Source organism: Coturnix japonica, chromosome 3 (assembly GCF_001577835.2).
Source record: "Coturnix japonica isolate 7356 chromosome 3, Coturnix japonica 2.1, whole genome shotgun sequence".
Taxonomy (NCBI): Eukaryota; Metazoa; Chordata; class Aves; order Galliformes; family Phasianidae; genus Coturnix; species Coturnix japonica.
Window position 1 is genome coordinate 85120682 of NC_029518.1, and position 27846 is coordinate 85148527.

Genomic DNA, 27846 nt, shown 5'->3' on the forward strand with positions numbered 1-27846 from the left:
AAAACAGAACCCTTTTTGCAAAGTTTCTATGCCTAGTTAATAAATCCCCATATGCCCGTTTGCTTGTATGTATAATCAAAATACTAATCTGCTAAGGCATATATCTTGTTCATCTCCTCAACACAAAAATTAAACAGCAATAAAGGAGAACCTCAGAAATGGTCTTTAACAAACATGATAAAATAATGTACCTCCGAATACACTGAAGTAGCTCCTCTTCTTTCTTGTCTTTGTCTCCAAATACAGTTAGCCAGTTCTATAATATCTGAGACACAAGACTGCAGAGTAAAACAACAAAGTCTTACTGTGAACTAACAACTACTACGACAAAAACTGCCCTTCCTGAAAAGATGGGTTCTTGAACCTAAAACAAAGAAACCACTTCCAATGTTTAGTACTAAACTATTGCCCTCCTTGGTTGGAATAACAAGGAGGGAAAAAAACAACAACACTGCCTCTCCAGAAAGTTCAAGCTGCAAAATATACAGACGAAATTGAATCCTACTCTGATTCGTTTAAAATGTGCTGAATTCTGCATTTACTCACTGCCATCATTCGCTGTTCTCTTTGTTTCACTTGATAAATCCACACAGTTTTGTACAAATGCAGTCAGTGCTTTTCACCCCCCCCCCCCCACCGAAAAATCCTGTTTTATTGTGCATAGCCTCACATCCCTCTGTATTTCAAAGGCTAGGAGCGTTATGTTGCCACCTCGTTTGTTTTTAAACATGCCATAATGCAAACAACTAGTCACATCCACATTCACCAAGCTACAGCACAGCAACCAAGTTTAACCTTATCCTTCCAAACTTAAAGAACCTTGAGCAATCAGCAGAAGTACCTGCCCACTGCCTGCAAAGGGTTAACAGCATATTGCAAGATTCTTTTTTGTTTGCAGAGAGACACGACAAAGAGTTTTGCTTGGTAATGTTTGGAACTAAACTATGGTGCAAATCTGAAACGTCGACTAAAGGGAAAAATAGTGGGAGAGAGGTAAATAGAGAGTGGTAGAAACTAAATACTGTTTCGAACTATATAGCGCTGTTCTCCAAACCAATATCATTAAAGGCACAAAAAAACCCTCACACTTCTCAAATGAAAAGCAATCTGCCATCAAACTGTTCTAATATTATCAAAAAAAAAACGACACAGAGACCATTAAAGGGTAATAATTTCTACTTAACCCCAACCTTAACTGCAGCTTCAAAATTAGGTCAGTTAAAACGAAAAAAAAAAATAAAAAATCACCATTTTTAAGGAGATTAAGAATCATTAAAATTGGATAAAAAACAATCCCAAATGACTACAGAGAAAAAGCAAACGTTACCAGATGTTCTAGCATCCCTTATTTCAGGCACAGCATCCGAATTATATAAGAAATGCCCATCAATGGATGCTGTGTTCGAGAAGTGGGATTCCAGTCTGACTCAGTGTTATCATCTGGCAAAAAGAAAAAAAAAAAAAAAAAAGAAAAAAAAAAACAAAAAACCCATGGAATTCAAAAATAGCTTGTTTATTTTCTTTTGTTTTCTCCCTTCGCTGAGGCAAAAGGACATACATACGGTGGAGATACATGGAGTGGAGACTCACTTTAATTTCTCAATCAACAACTTCAGGTTTTAGAATCACTGTGACTTTGTGTTAAATAAGCACATATATATTTCTTTTTTCTTTCCAGTCAAGAAAATACATACCGTGCCAACCACAAGTAATCACACCGAGGCTTTCACCGAAGCAGCAGTTGTTAATTTTACAGCTCTACCCACATTGTTCTGGAAAATAGGCAGCAGTCGTTCCTAAAACAACAGCCTCCGAGGGCTCCATCCTGTTCGCAGGGAAGCAATGTCAAACTCCCCGCAGACTTCAGTAGGAAGAGGGCCCTGAGCAGCTCCGCGTCCCCCCGGCTCCGAGCACGGGAGAAGTCCGAAGCCCGGCTATTCTTTAACTGCCCCAAGAGTTGAACTTTCCATCACTTTGTCAACAACTGCAAAGTGCCTGCACACAACAACAGCGACAAAAAAAAAAAAAAAAAAAAAAAAAAAGCCATATTTACCTTGAAGGAAACCGCAAAGGGAACGCCGCAGAATCGCAAACCAAAGTAGTCCAAAGGCACCGGCCACACACGATCCAACCGCACACCTCCAAGTAGGCCACGCTCCATCAAGCAGCCGCCTCAGCGCCAGCCACCCTGCCTTCCATCTTACCACGTTCACCCAGGAAACTGACAGACCCGCTCCACGACAACAAAACTCTCCTAATGCTTTTGAACGCCCACCATTTGTTCTCCATTCATCCAATCAACTTTGCACTGCACATCTTCTCCCGCAACTGAGGCTCAGAGGCAGGATCCCTTCTCATCTGTATGCTAATTATTTTTGCCACATGGACAAAAGTAATAACGCCTTTCAGACGGCAAACCAACGGGCTCGCTCAAAGTCGGGAGACAGAAATTAATAAGTTGACACCACCACCGAACGCTGAAAAGATGGGCATGCGTGCAGCCCCGTGCCTGACGGATCAGCTGGAGCCTCCATTTAAGAGCAGAGCGGAGGTTTCAGGCTGAGAGCGGTGTCCTCGGAGCCCCACCGCTGCGGCAGCCCTGCCCCTGCCCGCACACTTACCCTGCCTCCTCCTCCCTCCTGCCACCAGCGCGGCGACCAGCCCCGCACCCGCTCCCGACGCGCGGCTCAAGTTGCGGCCGCGCACGCCCAACCCCCGACGGGGGCGGACGGGGTCGGGTCGGCGCTGGGTGCCCTCCAGGGGTTCCCGGCTCGTTTCCCCGGCGGGCAGCGGACACGGCGCGGCCACCGGGGAGGGGGAAGCGCTAAAAATACCGCCCCGCCGCTGCTACCGGCGTAAAATGGTGTCTCCGCCGCGGCGCGGCGCGGCCCTCCCACCCCCGAACCGGTCGACCTCCGGCTGTATCTTTGAAGGGAAATAATGAGCAGGAATAGGCATCGCCTTGCCTCTGGGGTGTCTCTGCGGGGTCTGCGGAGGTAACCCAGGGGAGCTGCTACAGCCTCGCTTATTTTACCTGCTTGGCACCGTGAGCTGCCTTTTGAAACAAAAGAAACGAACCGTCGCCGGCTGAACACCGTTCAGCCTTCCACCATTAGCGCCTTGGCGCACCTGATGTGATCGCCAGCCCCAACGTAAACAAGGGCTCGCACACAAAAAGGGTTTGCCCGATGCCTCTCGACACCGCTATTCCTTGGCAATTGGATTTGCGGTGTTCGCCGCCCCCGCTCAGCCGCGCACCGCGTCCCTACCCGCAGACAATAGCGGGGAGCGGCCCCCGCCGCCTGCCGCAGCGCCCGCCCCCGGGCAGCTCCCCGCGGGTCTCGCCCTCCGCCGGGAGCAGGGTGCCAGCGGGCGCCGCTTCCTCCGACCCCGTCCCCGAAATGTCATTTCGGTGGCAGAGGGAGGGGCTGTGATCTTTACGCGGGGGCAGCGCTGTGTGTGCGGGCACGGCGGCGGGGGGAGGGGGACGAGAAGCCCCGCAGACTTGGCCTTGCCGTGCCCGCTGTCTGCCCCCGGCATCGCCGCCTCTACAGGGCGATGCCCGGAGCATCCCACCCTCAGTCCCCCATCCCCGCAGGCGGGCGGGCTGCGCTCCTTATGGGAAAGACCGCAGGCAGCGCGCACGCAGCGCACTGCCCTCCCCAAGCACCTACACCCGCCTTAGTGCCATTGTGCTGCTGCAGCCCCCCCCACATCGCCGCACCGCTCTCCCCGCCCCGCCGCCGCAAGGGCACCGCGGGCACAGCCCGGCGGCCGGGGCGGAGTGACCCACGGTCACACGGAACCCTCCTCCAGCCTCGGAGGCGATCCCTCCCGACCCGCCTGCCGTGCGGAGCCCAGACATGTCGGTCACTACAGAGGTTATATCCCGCCTCGCAGGAATCGCACCGCTGTCGGAAGGGGCCAGCAGCCCTTCGCAGCCGCGCTATGATGGCGATGGCAGAAGAGGGGGGCTTTTTCGGGGAAGTTTGTCGTGGGAATTCAGAGGAGAGCCAGCCTGCAGGGGCAGGGACTAACAATAGCTGAGCCCTCAACGACTTACACGTTTTTGGTGGAAAACGAAGTGTTTCCCTCAGATAGAAAGAAAAAAAAAGAAAGGAAAAAAAAAAAAAGGACTTACGTGTCTCTTCCCCCGCCCCCCATCCCCACCTCGCTCCTTTTTTTTTTCTCTCTCTCTCTCTCTCCTTTAATTTTTCTCTGTCATCTCTGATTACATCTCCCCGCACTCGCGGGGCTCCCCCGGGGCCGAGGCGCGGAGCCCCGGGAGCGGTCGGGCCGCAGGTGCGGGGGTGCGGGCGGGGAGAGGGCGGCGCGGATGGGGGGCGGCAGGAGAGCGGCCTCCTGCTCGCAGCGCGGAGCCGAGCTTCCATCTTTGCTTCATCCTGACTGCATGCAGTCTGGGGTTGGGTTTGTTTTTTTTTTTCCACTTGCATCAATGCTGCCCTAGAAGCAGGCGCGCACCTGGTGATTCAAGGTCCTTTTTATATGGGTAGAGGGGTACCTATACCCATATAGATTAACCTGATCGCTTCCCAGTGTAAGATTTAGTGCAGAATCTTTGAATAAATGCATTCTCGTTTCAGAAATCAAGTCTTGCCTTCTCCCTCCCAATCTAACCTCTTTATGTTAGATGCTACCTAGCCCTATAGGGTTGTGAAGATGACTATGGGGCACACATATCATAGCAGGTGTTATCAAACTTTTAAAATAGCTCGACAGTGATTTAGCTGGAAAACAAACATAAACATTCTCATATTTTCCAACCTTTAGGATGACACAAAGAAATATCCCAGTGCTTTTCTCACAGAATACAAGAACAATACTTGCCTTAACCGGGGGGGGGGGTGGAGGGGGGGGGAAGAGATATAAATTCTGCGTTAGGGACAAAGGGGCTAAGCGTAAATTAGAAACATTTACAAATAATAATAATAATAATAAAATAAATGCGAAAAACAATTTTGGGAGACTGGTGATTCATTGGCCTAATTATCCTCTGTAAGACGTTAAGGTATGGGTTTAATGTTGTGGGATGGATTCTCCCTCCCCCAGCCTGTGTCTCGTCAACGCGCATTATCCATGGGGAAAAGGAGATGCAGGTCATGTTTAAGCAGTGTTAATGAGAGCACAGTATTTTTCCTGAAGGTTAAGTTGGACAGGTTAGCAAATTTCATGTAAAGAATGCTTGAAAACCTTCAATTTCTTTTACTTTCTCACTGGTAGCGGTTTCTAACGAGACTTGGAACATTAGACAAACAGGGAAAGCATAATTCAAGCATCAGACGAACCCACTACTGTCAATAAGGGAGTGCAATTTCAGCTTGACAGGAGTATTACAAGAATATACCCGCTAACGAGCAGCCTTAATTGGCCTGCATATTGTGGCTGTCACTGTTAAAACCTGTTCCTATACAGTCCTGTTTTATACAGCCTTGAAACGTATAGCTCTGAAAAGCAGTTAAAGAGACAATGCTTTACTCACCGGGCTTTTGATTTTGTGTGGGAAAGAAAAGGGAAGAAAAGCAAATAAAAAGGAAATAGGAAATCTTATTACAAATATGGTATCGGTGACTGTAAAACTACATAAAAGTCAAATGTATAGTAAAGCAGCAATCAGCCATTTTCAGTTTCAATGTACTCTGTAAGTTCTGAATGCAAACATCATTTATCCATAAAATACAATGGCTAGAGAGAATTCACTGATATTTACTATATTACGTCTTTTAAAACAGAGTTCATTCTTTAATAGATCCCACCCTTTCCTCATCAAGACACTTTGCCATAAAAAGTATCCTTAATTCAAGTATTTGAGAGAGTTCACCCTCTGTCCTGGCAAATCCTTTACACAATAGAGTTAAACGTGTAGCTTGGCAGTTTCCAGTACACGGTCATGCTCATAAAGAATACAAATGAAAAGGAAGATGTATATATAAAAAGAAAGTTACTGCGCATGTGCAGCTGGCAGTTATTAAATGATAACAATGTAACTTCTAGATAATAAAAATCAAAATATCAAATAGGACGGAGCAGATCATGCCCTAATGTTGTGTAAAGTGGCTCACTTTTAAGTTCTTCCTACTGTGATTTAAAACTGTCTAACCTAGAAACTTGAATATTAAATACTGCTGCAACTGAAGTCTGCAGAAGTCATTCATATGCATAATGAAACATTAAAAGATCCTCCAGATCAAGTTCTAATCCATAACATGCCTACTATTTTCAAACTCGGGGGGGGGGGGGGGGGAGGAAAATGGATGTTCAGTGCACAAGGAGGAAAGACCTCAGGCACAGAGGGTAAACAGTCTTGAGGTGGTAAGCTGGATGCATTGTTTATCTGTCCAAAACATAAAATAATAAAATGAAAATAAAATGAACGAAATGATGTACCTCAACAAAGCTCTCTCTCTCTCTCTTTTTGTTCCCCCTGTGAAGAAGTCGGGCTAAGTATGGCAACAGCTCTAACGTCCCTCATGTCCTGAGAGTTAAATTGCATGGCTGCGAGGAAGTTCTGTCTAAGCTACACTGCCCTGTAGATCTCCGAGAAAACAAAACGCACGCAAAGACAGCTTTTAAAAAAGAAAGGCAGAAGTAGTGAAATGCAGAGACTTGACGCTTTACCACAGCCATCTTCGCATCGCCTAATTAGAAGGCATAAAAGCCTCTCCTGCCTTTACCTCAGCGAGCGGAATCATTAGGGTGATGAAAGCCAGCCGTCTCCACGTTGCCAGCGAGCCGGTGGGAAGCCGGGCGGCGCTGGAGGTAATTGCTATCAGCGGCGGACAGCTCCCGGTGCTGAAAGGCGAGGCGCGGGCACGGCGCTCACAATGGCTCGCCCCGCCGCCTTTGAAAAATCACAGCCAAACTGAATGAGGTGGCAAGTGCTCGGGCTGAATAGCACTGTCTGCAGAACAATGGCAGCCAACTACAAATCCCACTATAATCACATTAATGAGATTAATCAGTGAATTAGCAGCAGTCAAATGTCAGGGTGGCAAGGAGGAATCCAACCAAGCTTGGTAATTAACTTTTGGGGGGCAAGGGAAGAGAACCGACTGTGTTATCTCTTAGGCTTTTTCAGAAGTTTACCAGTTTTTTATTCACGAGCCTCTGGAAGATGTTGACAATTCAAGTGAAGGGGGGTGGAGGGGATAAGACAGAGACCTCAACCTTTGCATGCAGCCTGCTAATGCACAGTATCCTATTACATCGAGCTGAAGTCCATTGAGGAAACTAGCACCATTTCAAACAGTCTACCCCAACTGCTAGAGTACTTCACTGTACTGAACTTTGGGTGTAAAATTAGTTTTGTAATCTAACTTCAACCGCAAACTTCACTAGGCATGATAAATATGGCCGATGCCAAAAGCAGTACTAAATCTTATTTCTTTTTAAAAATCTACGAGAAATATCCTGTTTCTGAAATCAGAGGGATAAGAGAAAGGGAAAAAAAAAATGCCCTTTAAACAGCTATCAGCAATTGATAGCATGACAAGTCAATGCTAGATCTGTTTCAGAACATTTTCAAAAATAAAATTAAAAAAAAAAAAAAAGATTTTTAATCAAGTAATTTAGAGTAAGTTACTTAATGTAGGCAAGGCAGACACCTGATCTCTATCTGACCTCCATAAAAGTGAAACTTCACTCCACCTTTAATTTAGCACCCACAACCATTTCTCTATTGTAAGTATAAGATAGAAAAAGAGATTCCCTGTAGACTGTAAATAAAACACAACTGCATTAATTTGCAAGAAAGAGGGGTCTTGTGTATGTCCTTTTCTATCTTTAAGAGGAGCACTGTCAACCTTGCAAAAACATTTATCATGTAAAAACTCTGCAGTAATGCACACATTACTTCTGTAGGAAAGAAATAAACACTGCTTCTTAAAAATTTCCTCTGTGGCTAGATGAGGCAATGTATGTTGTTCAGTATGCAAAAAGAAATGGCATGCTTCTGTACCATTAAGTTTAATTGTGACAAATAAAAGACTCAAACCTGTGTAACATCCCCTGTATTCGAGGCTAACAAGCTATTTCTTTTTTACTAATATAATTCATTTTCTTTAATACTCCTCAGTTAGTTTTTAGCACTAAATTAATAAAATTATGAAATTCACTTCAAATTTGTGTGAACTATAGTCATACTTATCTGAACTACTTTAAAATTGAAGTACAGACTTAGAGGGTTAACTGAATTAACCATGCCTTATTTACAGACCTGTTTCTCTTTAAAGAAAAGGAAAAACTGTTGCAGATACAAAATATTTAGGATAGTGTTCTTTGTAATTGCTACTCTCCTGTGAGTGCTCCCTTTTAAAGTACAAATCCACTGTTTTCAAATGTAGGTTTACCGTAAAAACATATTATCTAATAATCTTTTCTTTAATTGTCTTTGGCTGTCAGGAGACCTGAGCTTTCTAATCTGAGAAGTTTTTGTCTCTGACTCTCCATACCAAACAAGTACCATCCAACATGCAGCAAGTTTATATAAACAACAACATGCTTAAAGCATGCAACATTATGCGTTCATGTAGTAAACACACACTTCAGGATTTTTTATAAGCTATTCTACAGCCCAGTATAATTTCAGCTGCACAGCATTATTGTCAGAAGAACTTGAAAAGAGCAAACAATGGATGTTTAAGTACAAGCTACAGAACAACTGCAAAAAATCACAATAATCTTTCCAGTTAGCTACAAGAATCAACCCCCACCCTACAAAGAACACATCCCACACCTGCACCGTTAACCATTTACAAATTAAACATAAGAAAGACATTTCAGCACGGTTAAGAAACATCCTGTCTTACTACAACTTTGAAAGGATGAGGAGTAAGAAGCATACCACAGAGACCCAGAAAATGCTGCTTTTTTTCTTCATTGAACACTGAAAAGATACCCCATGTTCCAGGGAATTCAAAAAATAGATATATATTAAAATACACCCACCAACACTGAGTAAAAAAAAATAAAACAAAATCAGGGGGCTTCAAGAAGACTGCAGGGAAAAAGCTCTCACTCTCTTTAGTGTGCAGAAGCTTAGGGGGAAAAAAATGTCGCCCTGGCAGGAATGACAAATGCAGTAGGATAGGCTAGCAGGCCTGAGGGATCTGTTTTACTTCCACATACATCCTCTAATGCACGCACTCCCACTCATCCTCTCGAGATGCCTTTTTTTTTTTCCTCCACTTTTTTTTTTTTTTTTTCAGCAGCTCCAAATCCCCGGCATATGACCTTCTGTTAAATAGATAAAAAAAAATTTGCTTATCAGTCATGCAAATGAGGCTGAATTCATTTTCCACAACAGATGGCCTCATAGATAATGATGATGGAAGAGAGAAAATTGAATGTCTCTCACAAGGTGGTCATGGCAACCGAGAGCAGAATAATATCAATAATAAGCTCACTGCATAATAAGGTTGTCAATCCCACAAATCAAAGTCTCCAGCTAAATCAGGTATCCCACCCCCAGCTAGTTATCAGGTAAATAGAGAAATAGAGAGCATCCTTTTTCTTTTTAGACGAGGAGCTGTGAAACGAAATGGTGGCTCCAGCGATTCCAGGGTACAAGGGGAAGGCAGGAGCAGAAGAGATTTTTCTCTCCTAATTGTATTTTATTTAATTATTTGGGGAGGGTGGGGTGGAGGGGGACTGGGTTTTGGGGTTTTAACTATTTTGTTTTTAATTATTCCCACAGAGTTTTTATTTGGCTAGGGGTGCGGGGTGTGTTTTAGTTTGTTTTTTAATAGCGAGGCTGATATTTTGAACTCATTCTGCTGCCGAAGCCTTGTCTCCCCTCCCTGCGACTGATGTGAAGTGCTGCATTGATGCAATAGCAGCTCGCCTCAGGCTTCCACCTTGGCTCCCAGGGGGCCATCCCGCAAAATGAATCAGCAGCCATCCTGAGCAGACTGATTAAAATGAAAATGGCAAGGCACATGTCTGGGCGGAACTAGAGCTTGAGCTGCACTGCCTGTCTGGCAAGCATGCTCAATATAGCTTTTGCTAATAATGGCTTACCGCCTTTCATTTTTTAAAGGTATTACCGTCACCCCTTCCCCCACTCCCCAAACAGTCAACGGTGCTGGGGGATTTTCCCCCCTTAATTGTACACTGCTTGCAGTGATATTTTGCCAGAATGACATACAGTGATTGTGAAAAGACATTTTCCTTGCAAGGATTTTCTTCGCAGATGTGCTGAAATACAAAGACGACATATTAACATGCAGCTATAAATTATTCCCAGATATTAGCTGGGAAAGAAACCTCAGAGGAAGAGGAAAGCTCAGTCACTACCATAAACATCATTTTTTTCCCCCTGTTTTTACACCTCAGCCTGCAATGGCACCTTGTGCATTATGCATCACAAGAAAATGACTGCCAGTAAATGCAGAGCAGCTTCCTGGAGCTTTGTGTGTGCTGCATTTGACAGACTCTGAGCTGAATTTCTAAAGACCACCACCCCACACACACACCCCAAACAGATAACTGGGTGCACAGAGAAAGAGCAATTTAAAGCGGGCATCTCCTGTAGTCCTTGGATGAAACACTTAACATTTTGCAGACAGCTTCGTTGTGCAAAGCAGAACAGCGAGAAAACATCGATCCGAGCATGCACAGGATCTGAAACCTTGGAAGAATGTTGTTTCGTGGGGATTGCTCTGCCTGTTTTTGTTAAGGTTGGTTGTTTTTTTCTTCTTTCTTTTTTTCTTTCTTTTCCTTTTTAAGCAAACAGCACGGTGCCACATCTCTGGTAATCGGTGAGTATGTGCTGTACGTATGCACACACAGCCTGATGTGCCTTCCATTAATTTCTGTTTTCAAGTTGTCCTGGGATTTTTTTCTCTGTCTTTTTTTACCCCAATGCCCCCTCCCTTCCCTCCCCACCTTCCTCCCCTCCATCCCCCCTTTCTCCCCCCTCGCACTCTAGCCCTGTTACTGCAGTGTGAACCAGAAATCAATAGGGCTGCTCTAATGGAGGTTCCAGCTGCAGTTGGCTGTGCAGACACACGCACACGCACACACACACCCAGAGACACTGACGTCTGTGCAGCTTTCTCAGCCGATTGGGCACCACATCGGATGTTCTGTGGAGCAAAGAATAGGAATCATTTACAGTCTGCTAAAAAAAAATATGGTACCTTGTATTTTCCTGTCTCCAGGAGAGCCTGGCTGAGCTCGCCATCCAGTCTGGCTTCAGCGCATGAGTGAGAACACCTCTCCAGTGTATGTGCAGTCACCGCAGAGTAAAAGATGACACCCCGAGATTACCATGTAGACTGCTGTAGCACGGAGCCCTGCAATTCGTATGGGATGTTTTCATAGGGTTAAAAATTCATATCAGAAAAGATAAGAATGTGAACACAGGAAAACAGACATGAAAAATCAAAGTGGTTTAATTGATAGATTAATGGAGCTCTTGTGCCCTTTGATGCGTTCGCAAGTATTTCTGAGCTCTGAAGAGTGTTTTAATGAAAGCTGATTTTTAAAGGCTTTGTTAGAAATTATGCACTGAAAATTTACTACTGCACTGTAAGTTGCTGCTTGCTTCTCCTTCCTTCAATAGAAGAATATTTCATTTGGTAACGATTAGCTTCAAGCTTGATTTCCGAAAGTCTTTAAGTAATATTTTTGTATTCAAGCATAAAACTACCTATTGTTACTAAAACATGTTTACTTGAGTTGTTCCCCTTTTAAACAATAAAAAGCAGGCTGTGTCATTTACCTGATCTTGTAGCTGTTTATCTCTGAAACAAGAAACCACCATGTTGGTGAATGTATAAAAATAATCTAATTCTCTGCTCCCAAGATAAGCTATTCCTGGGATCTGCAGCACTGCAGAACACCTCCCCCACCACCCTGTCAATGTATTTCAACTTCAGTATATTGACAGCAACTGCCCCAGCCTGAGTCTGGCTCCAGTGAAGCATTTATATTCCTTCCACTCAGCCCTGTGTGTCTTTGCAGGGCTCAGGATGCCAACCCAGGACCAGCTCTGGAGAAATAAAGGCTGGGAAAATGAATGAATCATAAAGCCATATTGCATGGCAGAGTCACATCCCAGTCTGTGTGCTACTGTTCATGCTTATGCAAGCTTTTAAAAAATGTGGTTCAAACCCTACAAATGATGGCACGTGTCAGGCTACTAAGTAATAGATTGTAGGACACCATCAAACAAAGGGGGCCAGGAAGCACAGAAGTTCACCTCTCTTCAACATCAGCGATTACACTATCACAGTAACCCCTCCCCAAATATTTATCTAATCTCTGCTTTAATTATTTATACTGGTTGCTTTTTTCTGCTGTCCTTGGCAGTTTGGAGCACAAATTAACCGTTCTCTGTTTCTCTGTGTGGAGACATTCTGCCTAAGGTTTTTTCATATTCTTTCTGCCCGATCCTTATTAAATATTAACCCCTTTTCTACTGGATAGAAATCTCAAGCTGCACAAGGATCATAATTTCTCTTCATTCAAAATGTCTCTGCTTTTATAAGCTACTAGATATATTTCACAGCCTAGCAGCACACTGCTTACCAGACTGGTAAACAGAGCATGATAGGGAAAAGTTAAAGCTTACAATGCAATTATTGTCCTGGAATATGAAATTGGAGTTTGAAGTCTATAGGTTCTATATGCTGAACCTATATACTCAAATGTGTCTCTTTTGTATTATTCTTAAGAAGCAAGCAGACATCCTCATAATGAAACAGGAAAAATGATACTTCTTGGTTGACACCGTATTAATTAATAATAGGGAAAATAAATGATGGAAAATGCCCAGGGAAAGAAAGCACTTACAGTGCAACTAATCCTGACATTCTCTAGTCTTTCCCATCTTTTCCCAATACTGGAATTTAGCATGCTTAGAAACACCAGTCCAGGGCATAATGATAACCACTGAGCATGAGCACTTACTGAGTATGTGTGGATTGGGTAACTTCTTTTTCCATCTCTAGTTGAGAATTGTTCTGACTGGAACAGTTGACTCCTGTGAAATCTCCAGTAGAGATGGAGGCTGGGCACCACAGGCTAATAGTTAACTAAGTACTTTGTAAGGATTAGCCACAAAAAAAAATGGTCCTAACAAAGTGTTTAGCGCATACTGGCTATTCCAGTAGCTAAATCTCCATGTCACCATACATGAGAGTATCTGAAAAACAATCTTTCTCATTCCATTAAAAGTCTTGCCTTTTCACTGATAATCTCTGATATTTTCCAAAATTTGTGACTTTTGTTAGAACAGCAGGTTACTACTGATCATACCACATTCACTAAGGCCGTGTAAAGATCACTCTGATGAAACTCAAAGGAACATCTTGCAGACATTGCTCCAGCACAACAAAGCACAGGGACATGGTGGAAAGTACACCTTAATAAGAATAAGTGGGCTTCACTAGAGAAATCAGACAAAAGATAATGCAAGTAAGGCTCAGAGAAATACAAATTATTTTATTTCAAGCAAATCTTGTCTCAGTCATAAGGTTATTCACAAGATACTGCACACATTGTACCCATGCTAGCAATGCACAAATGGGGCATAAGTATTTTTCAGTGTATGTAAAGTGGTAGTACAATACTTTCTTCCCAAAGATATAAAGTTTTCCCACTATAACGGTCCACTGTCTGGTCACAAGGAACTACCATACAAAAGAACGTGTATCTGATTGCATATGTATGTGAAGAAATCTCCTAAAATATTGAACTGAAAGTTTGCTGCTGGTCTCCAAGCATGCATTGTCCAAAATGTCAACAGCTATTAGAAACATAGGAAGAAATGACAGGGATCAAATATGCAACCCTCAATGAAATGTTGGTGACTCTTTCTAAACAAGCTAACCCACATAGTTACCCTTCCTGAGCATTCTCTATTAGAGCCATACATAACAGGGAACCGTTTTGCCATACTGAATGGTACAAACACTCTTTCACAGGAAAAGCATCTTACATATGACAGCTTCAGAATATTCACTCTGCAGCTTTCATGTGAACTTGGAAGCGATACCTCGGATATACAGCAAAGAACTCTGACTAACTAGTATTTTATATCCGTGTTGCTGTCCTCGTATGCTCAAAACTGCTGATGCTGTTCTGAGGGTGTTTCCATGCAGGCACGTACAGTTGCAAGCAAATTCTGCCCATGTTCTAAGATGACTGAATGCAAATCTGACCTGGAAGCTAGTTAGATATAGTCAAGTTAATAAAAGGCCCGCCAGCTATATGAATGGTTTGAGCTAGCTGATGACTATATGCACACAGGGTAGAAGTTTTAGTCCCACTAGATAATGAAACACTAATACATTTGACATAGGCGAAGGAATTAAAAAAACTCTGACTGTAAAAATGGGATAAAATTGCAGAAGACAGTTCTGAACAACAACATACTTCAGTTTTTTTCTCATTGTCATCAGCCAGGAAGAGGAGCAGGTCCATAGAGATGTTAAAAACTGGAGAATTCACCAAAAAGATAAAAATAAAACAATTAAGGAATGGGAGAGAACAACTCATGGGAAAAGATTAAGAACTAAACACACAGACCACAGATATGAACTGAATGAAGAAAAGATAAAGCTGGTGAAAGATCTAAAACTGTCAAAAGGGTAAAAAAAAACCTGCTAAGGGTCCCCAGAAGGGGGATACTCCTACCCATATGTGAGGAGTCAGGGTAAGTTAAAATTACCAAATTTAATAAATGACCAAGAGGCACCGAACATTGTGATAGCATTCTTAGTAGAATAATACAAAGAAATAAAAGTCATTTACAATTGGACCAAATAAAACACTGGAAATTATACTATAGGGAACAATCCTAAAATGGCTGGGGAGTGGTTTAAACAATGTAGTAGGTCTTTTCAGCTTCTAATTTTAATGATTCCTAGTTATTATTAGTTGCTATCCCTATTTAAGTGATAGTCCCCATTGTAAACTCTTTGACTAAGTAAGAACATATAAAGGGAATTAGAAATCTCAAATGGTTAAAAAATGATAAACAAAGCTCCTTATAGAATGTTCAGATTTTTTTTCTAGTTTAAAAGGGAAAACAGAAAGGAAAAGAAATATCTGGGAGAAAGTAATTTTCTTCATTATTTTACAAATTATAAGCTTAAGGCTTTTGCAGCTCTTGAAAAACATTACAGTCCAAGGTACATGTTAAATACATGGGAGATCATTTCACAGGAATGTACAAAACTGGGGTGCAGTTTTAAATTGAAAAACCCATTATGTGCTTATCAGTCCTGTGTGCTTTTCCCAGTGATGACTTTTCTTGGTCACAGAAACAAATGCTTAAACTCTTCCCTGAATCAGGACCTAAGCACCTATTGTTATTGATATTTCAGTATGATAATAATTCTGTAGCCTATGGAAAGTCTTGCTTCCTATTCCATATATATATACATAAAATTGTATTGCTGCAGCAGTTTGGAGCTTAATCAAAGACTTCATAAAAGAATTCACAGAATCAACACTAAGATTAAAACTTATTTCACTGCTTTTACTATCCTAAGGTGTTCATAGCACACTTTTTAAAAGATATGACTTTGGAGAACAGACTTCCAGTAATAGAATCATAGAATCATAGAATTACCCAGGTTGGAAAAGACCTTGAAGATCATCAAGTCCAACCACAGCCTAACCATAGTACCCTAACTCTAACAACCCTCTGCTAAATCAATATCCTGAAGCACCACACCCAAATGGCTCTTAAACACATCCAGAGATGGTGATTCAACCACCTCCCTGGGGAGCCTATTCCAGAAACTACCCTTTCTGTAAAGAAGTGTTTCCTAACATCCAACCTAAACTTGCCCTGGCGCAACTTGAGGCCATTTCCCCTCGTCCTGTCACTTGTCACCAGTGAGAAGAGACTTGCCGCACTCTCACTGTAAGCACCTTTCAGGTACTGGAAGAGGGTGATAAGGTCTCCCCTCAACCTCCTCTTCCCCAGGCTAAACAGCCCCAGGTTCCTTAGCCTCACCTCATAGGGTTGATTCTCCAAGCCCTTCACAAGTGCATCTTCTAAGGGTTTGTGAAGAAATTTGGAGAGAAACAGCAGATTATAATAGGATGGGCCATAAAATGGGCATCATAGCAAAAAGGTGGTAAAGGAATGATTCACAGAGGGAAAAAATTCCAACAAATTCTTCATGGTAACTGCAGTTGAAAGGAGGATCACTTCAAGGTAAAGACACATACATGTAGGTAGGTTAAGTCCCATTATAATCAGTGGAGATTTGGTCAAGACAGTCAACCTTGCTTGAAAGAAATTCAGCTGGTCAGACAGGATGCGCCTCTTCAGAGAGAGATGAACAGCACCCCAAGCTCCATCATGTTTCCTCAATCTCATTTTGTTGCAAGAGGAACTAAGATGCTGAGTATGTGTTCAAGACATTCAAATTAGCTTTCAGCTTCAGAGCAAGAGAACTTCACATAGATTCCTTCATCTTGCAATAAATATTACTCTTTATGGATGACTTTCTTTTGTAAGCAGAGATGCCTACTGCTGCCTGACACAGCCTTGGCTTTCAGCTGCTGCTTTGGAGGGCACAGGTGTCCCTGTAGTTAGTTCTTCCTCAAAATTTTTGCCAGCCCTTTACAATTATCTAGGAGTGTCTTGAAGTGGCTAAGATTCCTCTACTTGTGTGACTGAATGCAGCCCATAATGACTCTCAGTATTTTTGCACTTGTTAATAAGGAATAAAAAAACAAAAGCAGAAATCTTCTGCCTCATTTTGCATATTTCTTCTGCTTTGTTTCCTTCCCCCCAGAGCTATTTCATACAGTACCTTTCTTTTCAAATATTTACTGTTTAATTACTAAGCTTAGTGTAAATCTCAAAAATATTCAATATTGCAAAAATATTCACAGGAAAAATGTACCAAAGACTTTAGTCAGGACACAGTGTAACACTACTATGTTTATAAGCTTAAGTACAATTTGATTCAGTACAGTCAATACTCTCTTCTGAGTTACAGCTAACATACAATTAGGAAAATAAAACAAGAGTAGATAATGATTATTTCCTTGGCATACACAGCACAACTCTGCCAGCTTGCATTGTAGGGATGTCCTATACAAAAATTTGCATTAGTATCATCATGCTCAATAGATAGGGAAAAGGAAAAGGATAATAGGACTACAGTGTGTGAATGTATCTAACGAGTGATGCACAAGCAATTACTCACAATCCTCAACTGATGCCCAGCTAGCCACCAGCAAGCAGAGGAGAAAGGTGAGCTCCCACCCCCTTCAGGATGCCTCTGCATGATGTCAGATGGTATGGAATATCCCTTTGACCAAGTTAAGACAACTGTCCTAATTCTCCTCTCTCCCAGTTTCTTATGCCTTTTGCTGCAAATGGCCTTGGCTCTGTACAACACTGCTTAGCAGCAACTAGAAACACTGGTGTTGTCAACAGTGTGTTTTCCTAGAATCAAAAACTTGGCGTCATAACTAGACACTCTGAAGAACAAATCTACCCCAGATGAAACTAAGACACCATACCTCCATGCTCTATATCTACCCTTTCCTTAAACACCTCTGGAGTGTGGTTCCGCCACTTCCCTGACAACCCATTCCAATACTTAACTATCCTTTCAGAGAACAAATTCTTCCTAATATCCAATCTGAACCTCCCCTGGTGCAACTTGAGGTCATTACCTCTTGTCCTATCAATTTCTTTTTAAATCAGTGCATTCTTTTCCTATTGCATGCTTTTAATGCCATAAATATTGTTCATTTGTTTTTGTAGTAAAATACACGTATTTAACAATGTCTTTTTGCTTGCTTTATTTCTGACGTCTGGTAATCTCACTAGGAATCTTAATATGTATATTATATTGCCAGTCATTCCTAGCCCATTTCCATGACCTTCACACTTCCATATGATCATCAGTAGCATAACTCCCCTTCCATTATTTTTATGCCAAATAGAGAACTTCTGACTGTGGAAATCCTTGCAGGGAAACTATTGCTTACCTCTGACACCAAAAACACATGCAGCAGTCAAGGATGTGTTATATTTATATATATGCCTGAAGGTATAAGTGTGTGTGTATAGATATGTATGCACATGAATATGGATACACATACAGTTACCAATGGCAGAATATTTTGTTTTATTTCATTTATTAATGTGATATTTAGATATTTTTAAGGTCAGTTATAGGCACAGCTGTACATACAGACATATAGGACATCATGACTTCTTTACTACTGCATTTAATTCCATTTCTGGTACACAAGCCAAAAAATGTCATCCCCAGATCATCCCATTAGCCATCATCTCATGCTAAGAAAATCTCATAATCTTAAAATACGCGTTGTTTGATAAGAAAATTTTATCTTGAACAGCAGCTGGCATTTTGATCACTATTAGAGTAACTATATGCCTTATTCCTATGGAAACCTAAGAAAGTAGTAAGGACAGGGAAGATCTAGTTCAGGTGGCAAAAAATCAAATGTTTTAACAAAGCACTCTGTCTTCCCTCCTTGTCTTCTCAATACCTAACTGCAACCATATTCTTTAAAAGAAGAAGCTACAGAAGGATGTGGTTCTTATCCTTGCATGGCAATTTATTAATGAGAATATTTGCTCAGGGTCTAAAGGTCTAGGGGGCTAAAGATGCCCTTCTAAGCTTCGAAATGTCAGATTGCTACGCTCTACATCTCCAAACAGAGGTGCTAGTTACTCCTAAGAAACACAAAGATTAAGTGGTATTTTAAAATAGGCAGACAGCATCACTCATTATCATACTCCTCACCTCTCCTCTCCCCAGTGCACATCAGTGAAACTATCTCCATAAACAACAACAACAGGCTGGAAAGTACCCTCAGCAAATGCTTGAGTGACACCATATTGTGCAAGCATTAGAGTCAGTCTGCCATTTGGAAAAGATTTCAGCAGGCTGGAGAAATTTGCCATGAGAAATCTCATGAATTTAAATGAAATAAATGCATGATCCTACATCCAGGAAGAAATAATTCCAAGACATTCAGATGGAAGGCTGAAAGAAGTTCGGAATAAAAGGGCTGGAGGTCTTTGTGGACAGCCGAGCATGAGTTAGCAGCACGTCCTTGAGGCAATTAAGTTTATCTGCATGCCAGGCTGTATTAGAATATGGACAGTAAGATGATAGAAAGGATTATTCCATTGTGATTGAGCTGTTGGAGGTTATTTCTAGAGCAGTTTTTATTTCTCGCCAGGGCAAGAAACATTTCCATAAATTTGAGCAAGTCCAGAGGAGGGTCACCAGCTTAAGAGAGCTGGAGCACAGAAAATATGGGCAGAGGCTGAGACGTGTGTGTATATTCAGCTAGGAGGAAAAATGGCTGATGGAAGATTGACCCACTGCCTTCAACAATTTTAGAGGTGGTTACATAGAAGACAAAGTCAGACTTTTCTCATAGATGCCAAAAATAGCAGAAGGGGCAGTGGTCACAAATGGCAACAAGGGATGATCCCATTAACCATAAGGAAAACATCCTTCATCAGGGGAACACTTAACACTACAAAGATTTCCCCAGAAAGTTCTAGGATTTTCAACTTTGAAGGTGTTCAGAATTTCACTGTGAAAGCTGTGAGCAAGTTGTGCTAACTGAAGCTAGGCCATCTTTGAATAGGGGGTGGAACCAGGTAACCTCCTGAGATCCCTTCCAACCTAAATTATTCAGTGATTCTAATCACATATTTAAAATTAAGGTACAAGGGCATTTTCAAAGTTAAAGTTCAATTTCCAGTTCCAAAATCCCTGTGTTAAACTTCAAAAAGATGTACAACTGTTTCTAACTATAATGCACCTGCTAGATAACAGGTTTGTAGTAATAATGCATGTAACACATGAAACAAACAAACAAACAGAATATTTCTATATAATCCCAAACTAAACATAATGAGTACAGACAGAAAAAAAAAAAAAAAAAAAAGACATGGTTGTGATATAACTTGACCAAGATTTTATATATATAAACAATATGTAGAATATATCTGAACTCAGATGTTTGTACTCAGAATGAACCAAAAGACAACTTGTCAACACTTGTTAACAAAAGCTGAATTAGCATAAGAACTTCCTGCTTATACAGTTCATATACCATGATGTTATTAAACGTGGAGAAAAAAAACTCAGCCAATATTCCTAAGCAACATAACAAGGTATGTTGTGTGAAAGGAGCCAGGGATAAAATCTGAGTGTTAAAGGAAAATACATCTTTCGAACAAAAGTGAAAGAAACATATAAAGAAAGAGAAGCGAAACAAATATATAATTGTTAAAGAAATAATGAGTATTGTGCTCAAGGGTAAGGATAAAGATTCCAGTACAAGCACATGATTCAAATGTAAAAGGTTTTCTAGAGAAGTGAAAAGTGTTTTCAAACCATTTCTATGTTTGAAAATGGCATTACTTGAAAAATGAAATAAAACTCTACAGAGTATCACATATACATAAGGCATTTTTTCATTCTGTTGGTTGAAGTCCATCTTTTAAGCCATCCACTATGCAACAGAATCATTTATTTTTTGCTGGATACTTTGCAAAAACAAGGACCAGAGAGGGAAGAAAATAGCTGTTTTCTCTAAGCATTGAAAGGAAATTGTTTTTAGACAGATCTGCACAACATAGTAGCTCAGTTTAAGCTCCTATATGACTATTGAGAGTGTGAAGGAACTTGGTGGTTACCCTAATAATTAAATAACTCTTGATTGCATTTACTATAATATCATGGAAGAAAGACCATCTAAGTCTGGTGCTTTTCCCTTCCAATTCCTGATGAAATTGTTGGTCTTCTCTCATCTAAACATAGTTTACAGTTATTTTTCAAACTGTTACAGAAAGGGACTAAAGAAATTCTAGTAAGATACTTACAGGTGACCTTTAGGTGACTCATTCAAACTAATGGTAAAAAGACAAAATAATTCCAACAAAATAAATGGTGGATTTGCCATGGCAGTCAGGTTGGTTTCTGTTTCTTGGATCTTTCCTTTTTTTCCTTCCTTCTGGAAAGTATGAGCAACAATTGAACATAAACTGACAACAGCATAAGAAATACACTCCAATTGTGTTTTGTTACAATTCATATGAAAACTTTTAGCAGATAATAAAATAACGTTACCTTTTACAGAATGATTAATTGAAGTTAATTATGTGGATAATCACTTATCCAGGAAAGACCTAAGATTCTGGAAGTCAGACAGAGCTGGATATCTAACTAATACCCTGGGATCTGGAAGTGAATAAATATTTCATCCATATAATACTTCAGAAAAGAATAAACTCCATCCTGGATATCAGTGAGAATATACCTGTTACAGAAGTCCTGAGATGGTGGAAAAGCCTGATTTTTAAACATATCAGACACAAAAGAAATCTGCTTTGTGATGTATACATTTAACATCATCTTCAGAGTCCTGCTGTGATCCATCAAGATTTTCAGTGCAAAGTATTAGGAAAATATTCCACCTACCAATGGAAAGATAATCTGAACAGGTAAAACTAAGTTGATACTTTAAAACAGCATCACATTGATGGTTTAGGCAGAAGTTATTTGGGAATGCAAGTTCTCATTTTATTTATTTATTTATTTTTAAAATAAATAAAGTTTGCCAGTGTCTTGTGAAGAGTGTTAAGTTTCCCCTATATGATGAAGGACTAAGAAGAACTTAAAAGCTTAAGAAATATTTAACTTTTAATTATGGTAAATTATGGCTTAATTGGTTATGAAAAGCATTCCAACTTATTAACTCAAAGTAATTGAACTTAAAATTGGTGCAGATTTTAGTGGGAGAAGGCCCATTATTTAAGAACCAGTAGATTAAGAGGAAAAGCATTTGATCAAAACTGATCATGTTACCACAGGCAAATAACTTACCAGCCATCAGCAGTATTACTGTAATTTGCCATGTGCTCTCTTCCAACTGCATCTAATTAGCATTTTATTTCAATATTCACAGTAAGTTATTATGATATAGCTTAAGTGAAGTGAATACAATCTATACTGCAACAGCAAACTAAAAATACACACACAGTAGATTTAGCTGAGGTCCTGAAGCTCGTTATGTTATGGTAATCCAACCATTTGCAACATGTTTAATGTTAGCATGAATCTGGTATGTCTTCCTTGCCACATCCTCTTTCTTTTCCCTTTCCTCCTTAGGCAGAATTTCAGAATTGGGAAAATCAAAGAGGAGATAAATCACAGAATGACCATATGACCAGGATTTCCAGATGCCTGAGGTAAGTAAGATCTGGACATGCCTTGTGGAGATGATCTGTGCAATTGCTAACCATCTGCATCATGTGCGTGTGCTAGATCAGATGTGCGCATATGTAGCAAGTTCAGTGTGTGGCACACAGCCCACATTTCCCTCTGAGATTCCCTGGATGTGTGCCCATCCCTTAGTTCTGCATACCTCAAACAACTCCCTCCATTCCCTTTTCTTGTGGCATACAGAAAATTAAGAGAGTTCCCCTAAAATGTGAAAAGCATGGTAAGAGGCAGCAGATGAATATTTTTTGAACTTCATCAAAAAGATTGTCAACAATATTAGTTGTGAATTATTTACTGCAAACAGCAGCAACCTACTACGTACATACAACGGTACAACCAGTTGAGAAGAAACACCATACACTTCACCACAGTGAGCATTTACATAATATGGTGCAGGCACTATTATATCACTGATGTGACGCTTTTTGTAGTCCCTCGAGTGCTTCTGGCTTTGCAAAGTGCATCCAGCTAAATAGCACTTGTATGGCCCTAGGACATATGCCGTCTGGCCTCCTGCAGCCACTGCTCAATTGAATATAATGGAGTCATGCTAAATGACATAGCCCTCAGCATGGTAGTTGGAGGGGGCAGGCACAAGCACAAAGAATTAATCAAGCAAGCCAATTCTAAATTGTACAAATTCTGTCAAGCAAATATCTATAATATATTCTGTCATGGAGACTGTCAAAATGGGCTAAATCCACAGCTCAAGTGGAAACAGTACAGATACTCTAAATTACATCAATTATGGCAACATGGACTAACAGGGGATCTCTGCCTTATTTTACAGGGTTTAAAAAAAACAACTTGATTCCACAAAGAGGCTTAGAAGCCACATTTTCTGCTCTACATGTCTTCCTCCATTCACTGAACTCCTTATTTATGTGTTTTGGGTTTGCTTTTTTTTTTTTTTTTTAGTTAGTCTTTGGGTTGGGTTGTTTGTTTGTTGTTGTTTGGTTGGCTTTCTTTTTTTTGCCCAAAAGTAAAAGCTGGTATTGTCCTGTTATTTCCTGGGCTGTCACTAGTGCCAGCATTGTCAATAGCTCTGGGAAAACGATTTGTTATTGAACACGTACCCTAAGGCTGTGCAAATGATCTGTAGCAAGTAGTTGGCAATTTTTTTCCCTTCTTCTTCTCCATAAGAAATAGTTTCACAATTTGCAGTTTCCCTCAATTTCTTAATACATACATTTTCTGTAATTAATGCAAGTATCCAACACAGCAATATAATTATATATGAAATAAAAACTGCATTCATTTGATCAGGAATTCGCTGTACCAGAAGATTACTACAGTGTTTTCTGCAAATCTAAAGCACTTCAAATTACTTCACACAGTCCTGTTCTCCACTCCAATGAAATTAAGGTAAGAATTATTAATAAAAGCCTCAGAACATTGTTTTCAGGTTTTGTAATGGAGCTACAAAGACTTATTTTCAGTTAATGGGTAAACAGATGAAGAATCATTAGAAAATATTAGGATGGCAGATTTTCCAGTGAAAGAAAAAACGCATCCAGGTATAAATGAGATATAAATTGAAAGTGAACAGAACAGGTTATAATCCTATCTCTGGAATGAACTTTTTATGCCAATGAAAGAGTTTATTTCTGAGCTTTGCTTTATTACCACCTATATGTAAAATAGTATATATAGATATTTACTAGTATCATTCACAATTAGTTAACAGTATTTAATATTTAACAAGTATCAGCAGAAGTGCTAATAAAACTGACTTCTTGCTGTTCTCAATCATCTGCTGGTACCAACATTGTAATATATATATGTTATATATATATATATTATATATACATAAATACGTATATATATAAAGAAGATATTAACAATCTGACTGGATTTCTGAACTCCTTGCATTTTAAAAAACATCTTTAAGGAAAACAAAGTAATCAAACTCTGGCTCAAACTGTACAGGACAAGTTTTTTCTGAAGCTGGTAAGATCTACACTGCCATCATGTCAGAAATACATAACAAACTGAAAATAAACATGAACAAAATCAAAAGCAGTTTAACATCACAAATACCATCTTGAGTTTTCTGTCTAAGAATAGTAAAATAGCACGTGATTGTACAACAGTGAAGAAGGTCAATCAAACATGGTATTATATGAAAATCTTCCATAATGTCCTCATGGTTAAACTCTCCTCACTTTATTACATAAATATATTGGTTAGTGTTCGTGAGCCTGTCTTGTGCAAAACAGACACAGGAGGCATATTCCCTCTGAGACAGGTGCACAGCATGTGGCTCTCAGCTGGGTAAAAAGAAAAGCATGCATATGCATGTTGCTGAGCATAGGGAGGAAGGAGAATGGATGAAAGTTGATCTGATGTAAAAGGAACATGAAATGAAAAGACATACAACGCATGAAAAAGGGACAGATGCATGAGCGTAGTAAGTGGAAAAGGAAGTTACGTGCATTGAAATGGAGAAAAATAAGTAGTAAGCAAAAAAAAAAAATACTCTCCTCTTTACAGATATTAGAAAGATTGTTTTCTTCAAGTTGTTACTGGTTTATAGGGTATCATTTTTCTCAAATAAAACTAGAATCTTTCCCAAAAAGGGCTCTTTTGTGAATGAATTGAAAAACAGATAAAAGAGCTGAACTCAGTGCAGGTTCAGAGGGAACTCAAACAGAAGATGTACTAACAAGTTAGAAACGAAATCCTCTGATGCTGTTTACCACTTCATCTTCTGTAAAGTCCATCTGTACAGGAGCTCTCATTTCTGTACTAAAGAAGGGTTATACGACGATTAAAAGTGATCGTGTAAGCATTTTCTCAGTTCACTCGCAGCAGAAAATTTTCAGAAGAATTAGAAAGACAAGAATACTTGCAAACTGTATTCATTTGTTAGTTCTCTCCTAGGTACTCTACCTTTATTTATCCATGTTCCATAAGCAGCATGCTGTTTTTCTCTTATACAGTAAACCTTTCACTGCTTAAAGATCTGTGAAGGAAAATTAAGAGCCTATAGTTTCAAGTGAAGCTAAAATTCACCTTAAAGTCCAGTTGTGTCCCATATTTGTGCAATTTGATCAGAATCTATGAAGAAATTGCTATGTTCTCTGCACTGTTCTGTTGAAAGTATATGTATCATACCAGAGTCTATAAAAGTCATTAACAACAAAATAAAATATTTGCTAAAGTCACCATAGGAAATTACAGAATCAGTTGAGCTTCTTTATCTATTTTTAATAGGTAACATGAAGACTGAGATAGCCTCATACTAAATAAGCATTCTGTACCTGTAGTTCTTCACAACTAAATGGCAATTTCATTTAAAATTCAAGCTAAAGAAAATTCAAATCAATGATATATAAAAGAAAGAAGCAACAAGAATATACTTTGAAGTAAATCTCTGTTGGTGCACACTTTAAAGATACTTCTAGAAGCATCAGCCACAGACATCAGATTCTCTCTTTTAGTTACTTTCAAGTACAAATTATTTGTAATGTTATAGAAATAATAAAATAAAACAGATATTCAAAGAACCATTTGCTGTTTGTCTCAATTTTGCAGATTTAGAAAGATTCTGTTTTTATTAAAAACATTAATTTTTCTGGATATGCATTAGAAAACCCATTTTACTTAAGCAATTTTTGCAAAACTGTACAGGAAAAGAACTGGCAGATACTTAGATTAAGATGATGTTGTCTAGTTATCTAAAAAAGTTCAACTTTATTTTTTTCCATAAATTACATACCATCCCCACATGAACTCTCACATCATATAACATAGAACATTACAACAGAAGTTTAATGTCTTTTCATAGAAGTTAGAGTTAATGGGAAAGAAGTTGGCCACAGGGAAGACAAGAAGTGGGATCAGAACTGTTCTTCTCTAAAAAGGCCATTCACAGAACTAAGTCTTCCAATTAAATGTCCAGGTAGTATATAGAAAAATAAGATAGATAAGCATAAAGGATCCAAACTGAAATTGTATGTAGTGTTAGCACTATTACAGAGAAGCTGCTGTGAGATCCATGTTCAAATTTCTTGGGTTCCTCTAAGAAACTGTTTGCATAATGAAACTTCTGTTGGCCATATAAGCAATAGCTTGCATAAAACCCACAGTTTCATGGGCTCGATGGAGAAAATATTCATTGACTTCCCTTTTTCTTTCAAACCTACTTCTTACCTTACGTTGCTTTCCTCTGCCCTTCCCACACACTCTTCCCTCTTTCCCCCAGCACTTTAGAGTACACAACATTACTTTCTAAACAGAACTGCTATCCTCCTTTTGTCCTCCACTTTCCAGGTAATGGTATATCTGTGTTTTCTTCTTCCTCTGTCAATTAACAACCCAATTTTTCTCCAGGTTCACCAAGATCCACAACACAAAACCTTCAAATACCATATCCCTGCTGCTCTCCTGTATGAGCAATTCATTTACAAGGATTAACTGTGATAAATTGTGTACTAATGGGAGAAAGTAAAGAAGGCAGAGCTGGACTCATTTCAGTGGTGCTTAGTGGCAGAGCAAGAGACAATGGACACAAACAGAAGCACAAGAGTCTCCACCTAGACATCAGGAAGCACTTCTGTGCTGAGGATGAATTAGAAGATACAATGTCTTTGCTTTATATGTGCGTTCAAAGGACGAGCAGGTAAAAAATTTAAAACATATTTCAAAGAGAAGCACAAAAAAAAAAAAAAAAGTGACAGAAGGAGAATGTGATGTAGCAGTTTAATAACTGTGGGTCTGTGAGGAAAGGAACACACTTCTGTACTGGTTCAGTCTCAAATTACAAAGTGATTTCTTCATTTGTGGAATAGAAATAATGCAGAAAATGTTAAATGGCAAGATCCTATTTTTAGAAGAGTAAAATACTTGAAAAAGGGTGCAATACACACGAAGAGGGAGATATGCACTGACATCACATGATGCAAAAGACTGAGAAGAGCCTAACAGCCTTTTCCTTTGGATAATCTATGATGAAATGACCATGCATGTACACACTTATCCAGAAGTTACATAACAAGTCAGCCACTCAATAGAGGTTACCATTTAAAAAGAAAGTAGATGTGAAAGCTTGCAAGCATTACTGCATTATCCAGAATGATTGCATGCACTTTGACAGAAGTCAGATACCAACACTCTGTACATATAGGAAAGGGCTGTGAAAGAAACATTACCCCTTTTTCTCCACTGCATATTATGTTCAAAGTATGAGAGTGGAGGATAGTCTTATTACCAAACCTAAGCTATTTGGAAAGCTTTTCCTTTCTCCTAGCAAAGTATTTTGGAAGCGTTGCCTGGATCCCCTGAGGTTTTGACCAATGTGAGCATCTCTATCAGAAAACAACAATTTTCTCTAGAGATATAATCAGACGATCAGTTATAAGAATTTCCACTGTCAAAGCTTTTCTTGTCTACTCAACTATTATTGCTTTGATTTTAGTCATGACTGAAACTTGCTATAACCAGCCTGTCAGAGCTACTTGTTTCCCCACACCTACAGTTTGTGGAAATGGGTAATGGCTTCGTGTTTGTTTGTTGATTTGTGTGGTTGTTGGGTCGTTTTGTGTGGCAATGTTATGACTAATCATAA

At 40.0% G+C, this 27846-nt stretch overlaps 1 protein-coding gene across 16 annotated transcripts in view; it reads right to left on the reverse strand.

Annotated features, from left to right (window-relative positions):
* MYT1L (myelin transcription factor 1 like) overlaps positions 1-11611 on the reverse strand; it is a 277706-nt gene extending 266095 nt beyond the window's left edge. For 8 of the 16 annotated variants that reach the window (XM_015859374.2, XM_032443418.1, XM_015859366.2 and 5 more), the window contains exon 1: positions 2054-2592. The gene's annotated coding sequence lies outside the window, so the exon portion shown is untranslated. Of the gene's footprint in view, positions 1-1694; positions 1994-2053; positions 2593-6692; positions 6818-11156 lie in introns of those variants that run through there. The other 8 variants (XM_015859376.2, XM_015859367.2, XM_015859365.2 and 5 more) reach the window with 4 other exon arrangements.
* Positions 11612-27846: the final 16235 nt, after the last annotated feature.